The 16,307-nt window shown below is 43.4% G+C and overlaps 1 protein-coding gene across 3 annotated transcripts in view; it reads right to left on the reverse strand.

The window, feature by feature from the left end:
• The window catches only part of RARB (retinoic acid receptor beta), a 340,719-nt gene that overhangs the window by 269,381 nt on the left and 55,031 nt on the right, over positions 1-16,307 (reverse strand). Inside the window, exon 1 of one of the 3 annotated variants that reach the window (XM_068152275.1) lies at positions 4,493-4,512. The exons of the other annotated variants lie outside the window; for them this stretch is intronic. The gene's annotated coding sequence lies outside the window, so the exon portion shown is untranslated. Of the gene's footprint in view, positions 1-4,492; positions 4,513-16,307 lie in introns of those variants that run through there. 3 annotated transcript variants of the gene reach the window in all.

Below are 16,307 nucleotides of genomic sequence, written 5' to 3' on the forward strand. Positions count from 1 at the left end.
CCTAATGCCTCATTTGTTTATAAAGCTTGTTGGCTGACATTATGAATAGCCTCTTTAAGATAGTTTAGAAACCCAGCTCTTACTAAGCAAACTCCCCTGCCTCTTGGTCAGCTCTCTCCTTGGAAAATGTTGCTCTGAATATGCATGGCAATTTCTTTTGGTGAAGAGACAACAAGCATATTTAGAAAGGTTAGAACAGAATAATACTTTCCACTGCCTTATGTGTGCACATTAAAATACACACATCAGCAGACTGACCTCAGCCCCCCCCAGAAAAAGCTTTTAGAAACTGATGGTGAGCTTACACGTGGGGAGTAAGGAGACTCTGCAGCCAGATAGTGTCCAATTCGAAGATCAATTCTACCAACAGTGGTTTGGATCAGGTACAGCAACAGTTCAGTGTTTTAATTATTAAAATAAATGGGACTGTCAGGGTCATCCAGCGCTGCCAGCGTCAGGTTACAGGCCTCCAAGGTGGCTCTGGCACACTGCCTGGACTATTTATTGCTATTTGTAAATTAGACACTTGTGCAGAACGGCAATTTAAAATATCTTTGTTTAAATGAGCCTGATAAGAGATGACCAGATATATATTTCATGAGCCTGCTGAATAATTACATCATTCAAAGCCAACTTGTAAATTTTACAGGACTGCTAATAACAGCACAGCATGCTCACGAGGTAGCTTGTTAACTCAGCATTAAAAGGATAAGGCTGTTGGAAACAACAAAAAGCATGTGCTCTAAACCTGTAAAACAGCAAAAACCCTGAGAAAGTCAACTGTCATCCATAATGAAAACAATCTCTGAGCTCTCCATGTCCAAAAGCAATGGAGAATCTAAGCTGCCCCTATCAGTCCTGCTAACACAGCTCCTGCAATTATTTCATTTATATACTCTACATCAGGAAGTTAAAATATGTTTCCAATGCCTAACACAGCAATCATTAAAGTTTGCCCTGTCTCAATCAACATAACTAATGAGGTCATATAATAAGAGAATGCATTCTCTAATGAAAAGCTGAACAAAGTCTTCCTGCAACAATACTGCATGTGATTTAGTACGCTCAACCTGTCCATCCTCCATCTTTTACTCTGTGGATATTATCACCACTCAGAAAATTACATTTCAGTGAACTTGTCAGGAAATAAGTAATAAATGAATCAGGCAGCATAAAACAATTACAGCCTGCGTGTTTTCTTTCAGGACCCATCTACGAAGGCAGTCTTGGCTGCACCAGTTGTGCCTGCAGACTGCTCAGAGGCTTGTGGAGGGTGCAGGGTTTGAGTGCTGGAAAAAAAGGAGTGAAAGCCTCTCTGCTCCGTTGAAGCCATCTCAAGTATTGCTGGTGCCAGCAAAGCTCCAGCACCAAGATGCCCTTTTAAAAACATTTTATTTTTAATGTATGTACAATTCAACATACAGAACTGAACACGCTCAGGCACCTGGGGAAGTGTCCCATGAGACCTACTGCGAACACTTCAAGCACAATTGGTTTGCAGGCTCCGGGAGCTTGTCACCATCACAGCTTTTTGAAGGCTGAATATTGTTTAGCCTTTTCCCCATGGCCTGCATAAAATTCCTAAAGGGCAGTTGGAATCTCATATAATCTAATGAAATGCAGAATTTACTGAGGCTGGAATAAAACAAAACTTGTCACAAGAAGTGTAACCTCGTACTTGGCATGAGGTAGGACAGAAGTGCAGTAAAACATTCAGTTGCAGCATGAAAACAAAAAAATTATCTGCCATGCATTTCTGCCAGCCATCTGGCTGCCACACCCTCAGGACTTCTACAGCTCCTGCATCTTCTGGATTTATCCTCAGCACTAGGCAGCTCCCACCAAGAAGTCTACACTCTGGCACTCTTCCTTATATTAATTTTCAAAATGTGTTTGATCTAATTAACAGTTTCAGAGCCCAGATTCTTGCTTCACCATTTTCCCTGATCATCCCAACTACTCCTCTGAAGGCAGAACTGAGGAAACTTGTACTTTCATACCATCAGTCAGGAACACGAGAGATTCAATGAGACAATGTACTTTTCTGCTCCACCTCCAAGAGCAAGGAAGTAAGGTCTACAGAGCTCCTGCCCATGAAATATCTATAAAGCAACCAGGGGTGAGACATGCTTCCAAAAGAGGTTCAGCTGAGCTAGTTCAGGTACTGATAGCAACAGAAATGGAGCAACATGGGTGCTGCCTGGGGAATGAGTTATCCTGTAGCCCAAGCCAATGCCACTGTACCCTCTTCGCAGCCCAGGCAAACCAGACAGGCTAAAGCTCATCCTTTGCCCTTCACTCACTTGTGTTGCAGCCATCCCTCTGACCACAGTACAGGTACATTGTCGGTGCATTTGGTATAACTATTGTGCTGTCAGGAAAAAACACAACAACAACGACAAAAAGAAACAACTAGTCCCATCCTGTTACTAAAACCAAACGTGGACCAGAAGCACCCACACGTCCCTGCAGTACTGGGGAAAGTCCCTCTGAAGCACAGAGATTTGAGGAGCCAGTGTCACCAGCCAAAGCCGATATGCCGCAGTGATGATAATCAGCAGCAGCTTTATGCTACTTCCCAATAGGCTTTTCCCAGCAACATGTCTTAACAGCATCCAGCCTTGCAGCAGGAGAACTCTGAGAAACTGTAATTCAAACCTTTGCCCTGCTCACCGTAACCACAAGCGAGAGAGCTTCAGCAAGCCAGCAGGGCTACTGCAGACAAGAATAAGAGGCATGCTAACAAACAGCACTCTGCAGCACCAGATCCTTCATTATCCCTGGTTCATCTCTGTGCCGTATTGCAGCAGGTCCTTTAGGTAAACCTCTTTTCCATCCAGCTTCAAATTGCATTTGTTTAATTTCCTCATCTTATCCCAGTTGCACCACAGTGCAATGGTTTTCCTTCCATCTTTTTTTTTTGCTTCTATACTTTTTGGGATGCATTTCAAAACCAGCAAGGGCGTACTTCTCGTGTCCCAGATTCCAGTCCCTGTTGGCAAATATTGAAACCTTTCAGATTTGTACTCATGAGTCTGTACTGCCAGCACCTTAAGCTTGTTTAGGTCACTGGCTTTCAATCTACACGTGTCCTGGTGTCAAATGCCATACCTTACCTTCCAAAAGAGAAGACAGTTCAGGTTACACTAACTGCAGGGTTGTTTTATTCTGGGAAACAAAGCAAAGCAAATGAAAACAAACAAATGCACCATTTTCCCCAGTTGCCCTTAATTTGACTTCACTACGGTCCACATTAACAGAAACAGCAGCTAAAGTGTCTTTGAAATTGTATTCACCATTCACCATAGCCAGAAGAAAAAAAAAAGACTGGTGAAATGCCTTTAAAACATGCTTTAATCTAGCTGGAATGCCATAAATTGCTTCCAGATGTGCTGCATACAAAAGTCAATCATGGCTATTTATACTGACACTCTGCAGTCCAAACAATCTGAATCCAAATGCCATGTCTCTGCTACAATAAAGCTATAAATGTCAGTCTTGTTGAATTTGAAGAGGTGTTGAAGAGTTCATGCTAGTTTGCTTTCTGGGGTATTTGTTAGATACCAACTTGGGAAAAAAAAAACCCCCAACAAACCAAAACCCAAACACAAAACAAAACCAACATACAAAAAAAAACCCCAAAACCCACCCCAAAAAATACTCCCCGCCCCCCCAAAAAACCCCCAAAAAACCAAATGCCCAAACTTTGAAAGGTCCTTTCCTTGCTGAGCTATTCCTAAAGCACACCTGACACCTTCCAATCGTGACCTTGAAAGTGCCACAGGTTACAAGTTGAAATTCATTTCATAAGTCAGAAAAATGTAGTGCTTAGGCTCTGAGCCAAGAATAACTAAAGGGCTTGGCAAGGCTCCTATGCCCTCCCCTAGACTGAACACACACGTAGTACACCTGGGACTAAATGAACTGAAATACAGTAAAATGACACACTGACTGCAATAATACCTCTATTCAATAACCTTCCAGGGTACTGAGGGGGGAAAACAAAATTCTTGCTGTAGAAAAAGAAAGAAGCTTGGAAACCACCCTCATCAGTCGGTTTGCATGGGACACACGGCTATCAGAATCGAAGTGATCGTCACTGGGAAAACTGAACAGCCAGCATTTAGATGAGAGATGATCCATGGAGTTATCCCACATGATTTCAGCAACATACATAACTTTGTTTAGTCTTTTACAGAACTCCCCAGTTGATTTTTATAGACTTCATTAAGATCTTCCCCACCCTGCCCCCACAAAAGTGCACCTGCAGCTCAATTTATGGATAAATCTTCTGAGTTTTCATTCTGGCATTCTCTCGGTGAGAGACAAGAGGGAGCTCTTCCTATCATTGCTGACAGTCTGGGGAATTAAAAACGCTTCAGACAAGCGTAACATAGAACGACCTTACTCTTCAACTTTCCTACCTTTGTTATTTCCCTTAATGTTTGCCTTCCACTCCAAAGACTTCCTCTGCCTTCTCTCAGTTCCTTACCTTCTTCAAAGTCCAGAATACCACCCCTGCAATGGCACTGAAGTGCATTCTTCCCTCTCAGGCTCAGCCTAGCACTGTGATTTGTCACCACACAGGCTGAGAGAAATGGCAGGAAATGCACACAGGAGTGGTTAAATCTTGGTATCTTGCTTTCTGTATCTGCAGAAAAGCAAAGCCAAGGGTACAAGGCACTTGTTTTAAGATTCACATTGTATGTATATGCAGAAAAATTGAGAGACTTTACTTACTTTGTTCTTAGTTCCACTTATTGGAAAACTTGGTTTTTAATCAATCTCTTCAGTCAAAGGTTATACAAATGACTAGAGAAGCAGCTAACAAATAATATCTGTATTTAAATATGGGGGAGCAATCTATCGAACCACCAAGTCCTCAGTCTGGCCCAAACATTATGCAAGATTCTACACCCTATTTTGAAGGGTTTTTGAGGGGGTTGGGGAAGAGATAAGAAACGGAGAGGCAGAGAAGCTATTCAAGTTAAAAGACAATTTTGGCATAAGAACAAATGATTAAGACTTGGCCATGAATATATTAAGACTGGAATTCACAAGCCTGTGTCTAACCATCAAGCGGGGTGAGATATTCCAACCACTGTCCTGCAGGAATGTGATGGAGGAAAATACTTCCACAGTGAAGGATGAGAAATTTCTGTGTCTTCAGGGGATAAAACGTGGTGCTGCACAAGCTGCCTTCTCTTGCTGTATCAGCCTACACAAATGCTTCATTCCCAGCTCCTGTCAGACAGCAAGATGTTGGTTCACCAGAGAAAAAAATCTAACTCTTGAAGGAAAAGTTTAGGGTGCTGCTGAAGCTGTAAGCTGAGAGCAACACATGTTTTGTTCAGTGATATCTAGTAGTATAATTTCCTTTCCTTCCACTTAAGTGATGACACTAACCTTCAGAAACTTTATTCTTTCATGAACTTCACCTCAATCCCTGTTATTTTCCAGCCTCAGACCACCAAAATCTATACTTAAAGTTTTGCTCACATCCTACCTCACAGTACAGATCTGCCACACTCTCTCCAACTCTGCATGCACCCTGTCTCACAAGCCTGCCCACGAGTTCCCAAGACAAGGTACACCCAAAGGAAGTAACTAATTTACTCTGGGGCCACCATCCTCAGCTGTCCCCATCAGAGCTCTTTCTCTTGCCAAATGTTCTACCCTCACTGTCCATCTAGCATTCCACTTGGATCTCAAGCTTTCTGAACCTAGGACATAGTCTTCTAAAGAAGTGCCAGCCCCACTCTGGGACGCAGGATTACAGGGTGTCAGGGGTTGGAAGGGACCCAAAGAGATCATCAAGTCCAACCCCCCTGCCAGAGCAGGACCATACAATCTAGCTCTTACAGTTGAGGTAGAACCTCCTGTGCTGCAGCTTACATCCATTGCTCTTTCTCCTATCACAGGGAGCAAGTGAGCAGAGCCTGTCCCCTCCCTCCTGACCCCCAGCTCTCAGATATTTATAAACATTTATTAAATCCCCTCTAAGTCTTTTCTTCTCCAAGCTAAAAAGCCCCAGGTCCCTCAGCCTCTCCTCGTAAGGCAGTGCTCCAGTTCCCTAATTATCCTCATTGCCTTCTGCTGGACCCTCTCCAGCAGATCCCTAATTATCCTCATTGCCTTCTGCTGGACCCTCTCCAGCAGATCCCTAATTATCCTCATTGCCTTCTGCTGGACCCTCTCCAGCAGATCCCTGTCCCTCTTAAACTGGGGAGCCCAAATCTGAACACAGTACTCAAGATGAGGTCTCACCAGGGCAGAGTAGAGGGGGAGGAGAACCTCCCTCGATCTGCTGGACACACTCTTCTTAATACACCCCAGGACCCCCTTGGCCTTCTTGGCCACCAGGGCACATTGCTGTCCCATGCAGAACTTGTTGTCCACCAGGACTTCCGGGTCTCTCTCCACAGGGCTGCTCTCCAGCAGATCACCTCCCAGTGTGCACTGCTGCAGTTTATTCTTCCTCCCCAGATGCAGGACTCTGCACTTATCCTTGTTGAACCTCATTTGGTTCTTCTCTGCCCAGCTCTCAGTCTGTTCCAAGTCTCATTGGATGGCCACATAGCCTCCAGGTGTACCAGCCAAGCCTCCCAGTTTGGTGTCATCAGCAAACATGCTGAGCAGTCACTGTTCCCTCATCAATGTCATTGATGAAGATGTTGAACAGCACCAGTCCCAGCACTGATCCCTGGGAGCCTCCACTAGTTACAGCTCTCCAGCTGGACTTGACACCATTGATCACCACTCTTTGAACTCTACATTGTAACTAGTTCCTAATCCACCTCACTGTCTGCTCTTCCATCCCACACTTCCTGAGCAGTAAACCAACTTTGAAATAATAATAACTAATGCTAAACAATATTGATGGCCTTAAACTCTGACTCTGTTCTTCTGCAGCTGTGCTTCCCCTGAAGCATTGAGGGCGCTGCCAGCAACCTACATATTAGATTATTAATTCAACCCATCCTCTCCATCCAACAAAAAGGACTGTATCTCCAGATCTGCATAGCTTCTGCACTTGGGATGGCTGACCCCCAAAACGAGGTAGCAGGAGAATAACAGTCAGAGAAGCTACCAAAATACACAAGTCTCTTACAGCCACTGTTTCAAACAAACAGGGCTGGAGCCAACATAGCCATTTCTACCAACAGCATGTGACCTTTTATGTGCTTCAGATTTTTCACCATTTCTTGGAAACATTAAGCCTTAATAAAAAAACACCAGAAAAGGCAAAAAAGACACCCCCCCACCCCCCCCATATGGTGTTTAAAATTACTTACTATAGCTTTAAAAGTAACTAATGAAGCACTTGAGTCTCAGATGTGTAACCAGTAGGGAGCTGGCTCAATGCATCAGTTTTTACACTTCTTGCAGTTAAATTAGAGATCCAAATGCAAAACCTAGCACTCAGCAGTGAACTTAGAATACTCCCTGGAGGAGTGTGTCCACAAACCATTCACTGGCTTACACTCACCCATACAATACTTTATTGTATATATCCCATTTCCATTCAAACAAACAAACAAACTAACTTAAGTGAGGTGAAATTAAGGTCATGTAAACTAGAAATCATTTTTGTCTCTGCTTAACTCTCTCAGACTTCATTAGGACAATTTTCTGCTATGTTTATCTCAAATGGCCTTGTTTCTCTAAATCTGTGTCTTAGCCAGGAAAGGGGTCTACAAACCAGCCAGTGGCACAGGTGGCACAGCCACAGTTGCCTCCAGAGCACAGAACACTCTCAGTAACTGCCTCAGTGACTTTTCTGTAACATGCCCTCGATGCCAGCATGTGGGGAGTTCCACATTACACCTCAGGTACTTGCAAGTCTTCTTGACATTGAGTTTTTCCCAATGTATTTCTCTTTACACATATAAAATGTTTGTGACTGCTTCCATCTTGCATGTAATGCATGCATGCACACAGACACCTGCAAACAAACACCCACCACCTGGGGCCAAAACTAGGCTGCACAAAGGTCTTTGCAGCTTAGTATCACAGTATCAGTCAGGGTTGGAAGGGACCACAAGGATCATCTAGTTCCAACCCCCCTGCCATGGGCAGGGACACCCCACACTAGATCAGGCTGGCCAGAGCCTCATCCAGCCTGGGCTTGAACACCTCCAGGGACAGTGCCCCAACCACCTCCCTGGACAACCCATTCCAGGGCTTCACCACTCTCATGGGGAAGAGCTTCTGCCAAACCCTCTCTTCGAAAGGCCAGTTATTCTAAAAGAGATGCCTTATTGATTTGATTTATAAAGTGATATTATTGACAGAAATATTTCAAACTTCCAAATGTTGAGAACTTGCCATAGTACACCTCTCCCCAGTCCAAACCCAAGCTTTTATTCATTTGTAAATGGAGGTCCTCTTCCAGTGGCTTAAGTTCATGGCAACATAAAAAATTTAACTAAACAGCAAACTCACATTCCACTATGGGTTCATGAAACTTTGATCAACACAGAGATCATTTTCCACACTATTATCTAGCACTGCAAACCCATCTTACCCTCCACACCCTTGCTTGCAGCCATAAAGATACATACTTCTACCACACTGGATTTGCCATTGAAGCTTTCTGTCTGCAGAAAATCCCCAGCTATCACAAATCATTTCTTGCTGCAACAGGGATGGGAGCAGCAGCAAGGGCAGCTCATCTGCAGTTTTGTCTTCTCCAGCAGCTATGACAAACTCCAAGCAGAGTGGGTCAAGCTAGCAGTACTATCAATGTCACACTGATCCACCACACCACCCCATCTCAAGGAAAAATGTGCACTGAGAATATTCAAAAGTGGCTATCAACTCAATTAGTCAGTTGAAGTAATTATGCCCTCAAGTGTTAGGAAACTGAAAAGCAATATTGGTTGTAAAATACACAGAGAATCTTAATGTTGTGGTCACTAAGACAACAGTACCCACATCACTCATGCTGCATTTCATCTAGTCTGTGACTGCAGCTCTCACTGCTCCTGATGTAAGATTTTCATTAAGCATCCTACAGCCAAATGTGAAAGCCAAGCCAGAGAACCAAACTCATTCAAACACAAAGCCACACTAAGGAGACAGCACATGCTCCAAAGTAAAAATGGGGGCTGCTTAATGGGACTCACAAAAGAGTAACTTTTGCAGCAAGCTAGTCAATAAAGAATAACCAGCACCCCAAAGAGCGGAGAGGGGCTTGGTTAGCAACAACAGGTACTGGTTTGTTCATCTGTTTACGGGCCAAGCTCCAGAGATTAACCTCCTCCAATGACACAGTTCTTGCTCATGATGCCATACTCCAGCGACCACATCTCTGTGTCAGTGTTCTTTAATTCTTTTACCTCCCCTGATCTTCTGCCTTAGAAAGCGTCCCAAGTGTTTGCCTACATCATTCTGATACATTCCCACTACCCTGAAAAAATGTCAGCTGCTACTGATTTTTTCAGTGCATTTTGTGTTTTCTCATTGGGCATTTTTCAATCAACTAATGAAATCGTGTCAGAAAGCCTTTCAGTGCAGCCTAAGGAAGCAGTGGCATGTGAGTACAATGAGGTATAGTACACTATGCAAGAGAAGTCAGAGGCTGAAATGAGACTACAATTTCCCCATGAGAGAGTTCTGTGTTCAAGCCACTTAATTTTAGAGCTAGTTCAATATTTGAACAAGACAGCATTTTACTCCCATTCAAAGTTTAAACACAGATCACTCTGAAATCAATCATAAATTCAAATCTCTTTCCTGTAGAAATTCTTTCAATATTTATGGGCTTTTTTTCCCCCCTCTCTTTAATGTAACAGCAGCTCCAGGATTGCATAAGCAGTACTGACTCTTAGATCCTTAAGAGCAATGCTGTTTTTCTGCCAATACATACAAGAGGCAGTTCTAGGAAAAAGGAAAAGAAAAAAAACCAAAAATCACAAGGGCGAGGTTGTGCTTTGCTCCAGAGTTTAAGGACAAGGCCTGGACAAAGGACACACAGCCTAGGCTTCAGCCTGAGCTAAAGGAAATGAATTTGGTGTGGGTGCTTTTCTGGGGGCAAGACCAGAATTCAGTGCTATTCCACTGCTTTTATTCTCACCTAGATTCCAGGGACAACCAGATGACTAGGGGAATCTGTGCAGACAACAAGCAACTCTCCTTTACGGATTTGATCACAAGCAAAGGGAGAGATCTGCAGTTCAGAAGAAGAGTGTAGACACACATCCACCAACCACCTATACCTAAGCCAGTCTTGCCTTCCCCACCAACAAAACTGTGCCGGCTCTGCTGCAGGAGCCTCATGCCCTGGTTGGCATCAAGGAAATACACAGCTCCAGCTCTTTGATGCAGAAACAACAGCTTCTCTTGGTAAAGCAGCAACATTGCACATCTGTACTTCATTGTCAGATGACAATCTCAGAGCTGTGGGAGTTTTTGACATTGGCTTGGTTTAAAGCCTTAAACCCCATTTTACAGTTGGCAAAACCCATTTTGCACAGCACTAAATTTATCACAGTCACCGATGGAGAGGTGAAACCAGCTGAACTCTAAAATGTGCCACTGCCAGCTCTCTGGCACATGCCACTCTAAGTTAATTGATTTTACAAAGCAAATTTGTTTCTAAATTTGAGGGGGGTTTGGTGCTTCATAGCAAGTATTCATACCTGCTTTATACCAAGTTTTCCTACTTGCTTTAGATCAAGTTCTTCTTGATGAGGCCAGAGTATACAGACTAATGCATGTGTTAAACTATACAAAGTATTCCTATCATGTAGGAAAGACAAACTGACTGTTACCAAGCAAACAAACTTATCAACCTCAGGGAGCCCTGTTCTGGTTTCTGGTCAAATACACTCTTCACAATCCAGTTAGAAGACCCCTTAAAATAGCTTAAACATCTGCATTAAGAAGTCATCACAGGATAATGTCAAAAATTAAGCTTCATCCTTTGTTAACAACTCACTTAACCATCTACAGCTTTGCACAAACACAGGAAAGACGACTTGGCTCAGTATATAATGTTTTACATGCAGCATGCTAAACCCATCTGCAGAGGTAGTCATGATGCTGCTCCATCTTCCCAGGAAAAGGCAGCTGCCATTCATAACCATCTTCCCTTAATCAAGCAATGAAGGGTCCCTCTTTTCAAGATGCCACAGGCCACTGGCATCAGGCAATAGATGAGCATTATTTTTCTCCCTACCTTTTTATGTACCGCAAAAAAATAACCAGAAATCAGTTGCAATCAACACAGTATTAACATGCTGTCTTCTAATATCTCATATATAATGTCACTGAAAAGTCAGTATTGAGGAGAGAAGTATTTGATGAATCAAGTAGATGAAGCCAAGATGTAGTTATTAGATGCATTACATCTTTAGCACATCATCTGTAAAAACGTCCAGGGTAAACTAACGCTCCAGGGGAAACCTGACCTTTAAGAGACTCCCTAATACTACATCTAAATTAATGCCAGTGACAGGCACTTCAATCTCGAGTAGCAGGGGTTTTCATTCTACCCACACCATCTATCCAACCATTTATTGGAGTGCAAACACGTGTGCGTGCACATAAGGAGCCTTGTGGCACTGCCACTGGGGGAGCAGGTGGGGAACAAAGGAGCTCCTAGATTTTTGGATGCCTGTTCCTTACTACTCTTATGCACATTATTGCCTCTGGAGGATTCATTCTGAACCTTTCCATTTTAAAACATACTAGGAAAATGACTTTTTTTGCAGGGACTAAACTTACTTTTGCAAGAATATCATAGAATCACAGGATTCACAGGGTTGGAAGTGACCTTGAGGATCATCCAGTATCAACACCCTGCCATGGGCAGGGACACCTCACACTACAGCAGGTTGCTCACAGCCACATCCAGCCTGGCCTTCAAAACCTCCAGGGATACAGTTCCCACCACCTCCCTGGACAACCTGCTCCTTTTACTGCCAAATAAACACGCCGGAACCATAGCGAGATGGAATTCTTACAGCAATTAATGTACCAAGCAACGCTGAGTTTGTTTTAGAGAGCTGGGCTGAGCTCTGATGTGACAGGTGGCCAAAATAAAAATCCTAACAGTTTTGCTGCTTCAAAACCAAACACTGCAAATAAATTCAGTAGAAACATTTGTGCCTTGGGGAAAAAGAAACAAACAAACAATAAACTACAAAATTTGGATAATGGAATAACTTGACAGCAATGAGTCAAATCAGCACAACTATGGTGGCCAAACCTTTACTTAATTTCTGGCTTTTATTCCATTCCAGAGCTTTTATAATCAAAGAGGAAGGATCTAGGGGATGAGGCAACTGCAAACAAACACTCTGCTGCCTTTTTTCCAGGCTTCTTAGGGTACTCTTCCACCTTTGCCAACACCTCAGAGAGGACCAAGGCCCCCAAGAACGGCATTCTTCTGCCCCTGCACCCCTCACAGACAACAGAATTGTGTTTCCAAGAGATTTGTATTCATGCAGCAGAAGCTGCAGTCTGTAGCTTGATGCAAAGGATTTATATCTTCCTCTGAAACAGGGACAATAACTTTAGCCAAACCCAAGTGAACTAAAATTGCTAAATCCTTTCACATTTTGTTGATCAAGAACCTGTTTATTGGAATATTTTTCTTTTCAAAGGTGGGTAATAAACTATTCTCTAATTGGTCTTTAAGCAGTAAAGAGCTACCCTGGATTTTAGCCATTTTATGCAGTTATACTTTCTTACAAAGACACAATTGATCAGGAATTACCATAATCCCACACCGAGAAGCAGTCCTAGAAGTACTGAGTGCATAAAACATTAATGTCAGTAAAGCAAACATGACAAGTTTCAACTCTCCTTTCAGCTAAACAATCTGCCTCTTTCATACTAACATCACTGTTCGGCCTATGGGCTACATAAACATTGTCAAACCTGGTTTCAATATAAAGAGACCACATTAATATTCCCACTAAGATACATTTCCTAGTAACCACCCTCTTAGATTGCTCAATTCAAGCTCCATGGCATATCCTATAACATAGCAGACAGGTCAGATTCACAAGCTCAGAAGATACAGATACTGTAAGTATCAAAACCAACTTCCCTGCGTGTGTATTCCAGAGCCCTGCCGGTACAAAATCTCCCCGGAGGCTTTCAAGGAAATAGGCCTGTGTGAAACCCAGCCCTTTCTGCCTGGGGTTAGGGATTTTTCATTCAGGCGATGGTCTTGCACTCACTTCTTCACATTGCCCAAGTAGAAAAGGGAAAAGAAATGATGCTGTTCAGAGTAGAGGAGATAGCGAAACCGAGACCAGTTACAACACTCTTAGCTTCTCCCCAAAGCAGGTCAGTGAGTGTCAGTGACAGGCTGAGAGGTCTGGGGTGGTCAGTCTGGAGAAGGCTTCGAGGAGATCTTATTGTGGCCTTCCAATATCTGAAGGGGGCTACAAGAAAGCTGGGAAGGGACTTTTTGGGGTGTCAGGGAGTGACAGGACTAGGGGGAATGGAGCAAAACTAGAAATGGGGAGATACAGATTGGATGTTAGGAAGAAATCCTTCACCATGAGGGTGGTGAGAAACTGGCACAGGTTGCCCAGGGAGGTGGTGGCAGCCTCATCCCTGGAGGTTTGTAAGGCCTAGCTGGATGTGGCTGTGAGGAAGCTGATGTAGGGTTGTGTGTCCCTGCCCATGGCAGGGGGGTTGGAACTAGATAATCCTTGAGGTCCCTTCCAACCCTGACAATTCTATGATTCTATAAATACATGATGCAGAAATTCCCTGACTTTGTCCACTACAGACCCCATTGCAGACACATGAAGTTTGCCTGTTGCCTGATACTTGCTAACTGCACAGCAGCACCAGTTCTGCAGTGAAGCAATGCACCCCCTGACACTGCAAGGTAACCTCATGCAAACCTTCTTACCAAGCCCACGGTCCCACGAAGCACAGTGCCTCTACTGTACAAGCAGTGGGCAATACATGGCATTACTATGGTCTCCCTGGTTAGCCTTGGTTGTAGGGTTATTAACTACAGGCTGGAGACCAATATATCAGGAGCTCACACTTCCAGTTTTCCTGTTCAGCAGCTAGAAAAGCAAATATCCTAAGTCAGAAAGTTCATTAGCCCAAAGATGTTTTTCTAATTTGCAGTAAGATGCAATTTTACTTTTGTTGATGATATTTTAAAGTACTTGCTGTAGCTGGAAGTCAACAAACAGCAGCTTACCTTTACCACTGAGCCTAACAGTGTCTTGTGCAGAATATAGCCACCTTGAAATAGCAGGACTTTAAAATTCTTTATGCCTGGCCTGGTGAAATTAAACACACAGACACACTAATATTATAGACCAGCACTTAATACCTTACAGAAGTGAGAAACAGGAAAGAGATTTAGGGATTAGAGAGCAGCAGGGAATTATCATAAAGCCATCTGACTTCTCAGAAGGAAAAGAATGAAAGTTGAAAGTAAAATTGAGTTATTCCCAGAAATATGTAATGCATGCCCCCCACTAATCAGACTGTGTGGAACACTCAACACACACAGAGGAAGGTCCAACCAACCTTTTAAATGAACAATACATGCTCTGAAGCCCTAATTCTTCCAGGTTCACTAAATTTGACCCAGAATACATCAGTCTGGACCAGCTCTGATCTCAGAGGGCAGATCCTTAGAAGGTGTAAATCAGAGCAACTCCACTGACTTCAAAAGTATGCCAAGTCTCTGGCTCCAGACGTCTGTCTGCAGTCGTGAATTCCTGATTCCAGCACACTTCAGCACAGCTAGAGTAGTAGACTCTGAAGCTGTTGCAGTTGTTGTTAAACAAAAATATTAGAGTGTTAATTAAAATTAGTATCTGAAAAATATTCTGTATAGTCTGATTAGTGGTTGAGATTTATTCCATACATTCAGGTTCAAAGTCTGATTAGTAGTTGAGATTTATTCCATACATTCAGGTTCAAAGTATTTCTGCTTTGGGCTTCAAAGCTCACTTTCAACTGCAGCCAGCTTCCACTGTCATGTTTCCAGAATAAAGTTCAGTAAGGTTTACTATGAAGAGTTAAACCATTAATGTACACTGCACACAATTTTTCCTGTCCAGTGTGCCTACTGAAACACAAGCCTTGGAAAGCAATGATGTGAATATTGTATAATGTCAGTCAAAAAAAGGCATGGTGCAAGTAGTTCGGTCAGACCCATTTCAAACACTCAACAACCCAATTGCTTATACTACATCAGACCTTGCAACTCCACGACTGTGAACTGCTTGCATTCAGGCAGCTGGAGTTGCATTGATAGGGTTGTACACTGTAAATAATTTTGTCAAAACAGAGTGTCTCACATATAATTGCTGGAAGGAATGTACCATGTAGCCCTGCAGCCTCAAGTGCCACCCTCTGGCACACACAGTGATGCAAGTTACACATTAACAGATGCAATTCCCATCAAAAATGATGCAAGAAAATAATGTTGGGACCAAGTTTTATCCCCACATACACAGGAGTCTCTAAAACTGGAAATAATCCAGAAGAAACCAACATGGACTAACTGCAGGTGCACCACTTTGCATACAAGTGACTTCTGAAGAAGCTACAGTTAGTGTAACTCATTTGGGCAGACAACTACTTCTCTGCTCTGTCTCAGATCAGACAAAGATGTTCCCCAGGGCCTTCCAAACACACCTGAGGAGTATGTACTCTAACACATCCTGAGAAATAGGATTCCAAGATCCCTACTGTGACATCACTACTTCTGGAGAGTTTGAAGAAAAAACAAACAGCCTGAAAAAATGGGGGTTAGAAAGCATTCTTACAACAAATTCCTCCACCTCAAAGAACCAACATTCCAGGTGTTTTCTACCTGTATTGGTGAAGAATGAGTTCAACCTTGCCATCCCAAATTCATCTATTTAAAGCTGCCTCAACTCATCTTGCATCATACCCCCTTATTCTTCCAAGAATTTCAGCAGCATTCTGTGATAAAAGTACAAAAAAACATGTACATGCCCACTGCAGCCACAGGCCAGCATGCACTGCATCTCGCTGCTGAAGCACACTGAGTGCTCACACACTCCCCTCTGAAGTTCTGGCCTCCTACTCACCATATGCGTAGTGAGACTGGCAGGCCTCCATCATTCTGCACCTGGGCTGGAGCAATCCTCACTGTCAGTACAGACTGGGGAGGAGGGGATAGAAAGCAGCCCTGAGGAAAAGGACTTGGGGATGCTGATGGATGAGAAGCTGGACAGGAGCAGGCAGGGTGAGCTTGCAGCACAGAAGGCAAATCACAGCCTGGGCTGCATCCAAAGCAGCATTGCCAGCAGGTCCAGAGAGGTGATTCTGCCTCTTTGCTC

The sequence above is a fragment of the Melanerpes formicivorus genome, unplaced genomic scaffold, assembly GCF_026170545.1.
Source record: "Melanerpes formicivorus ecotype bairdi unplaced genomic scaffold, bMelFor1.0.p_v2 SCAF_23, whole genome shotgun sequence".
Taxonomy (NCBI): domain Eukaryota; kingdom Metazoa; phylum Chordata; class Aves; order Piciformes; family Picidae; genus Melanerpes; species Melanerpes formicivorus.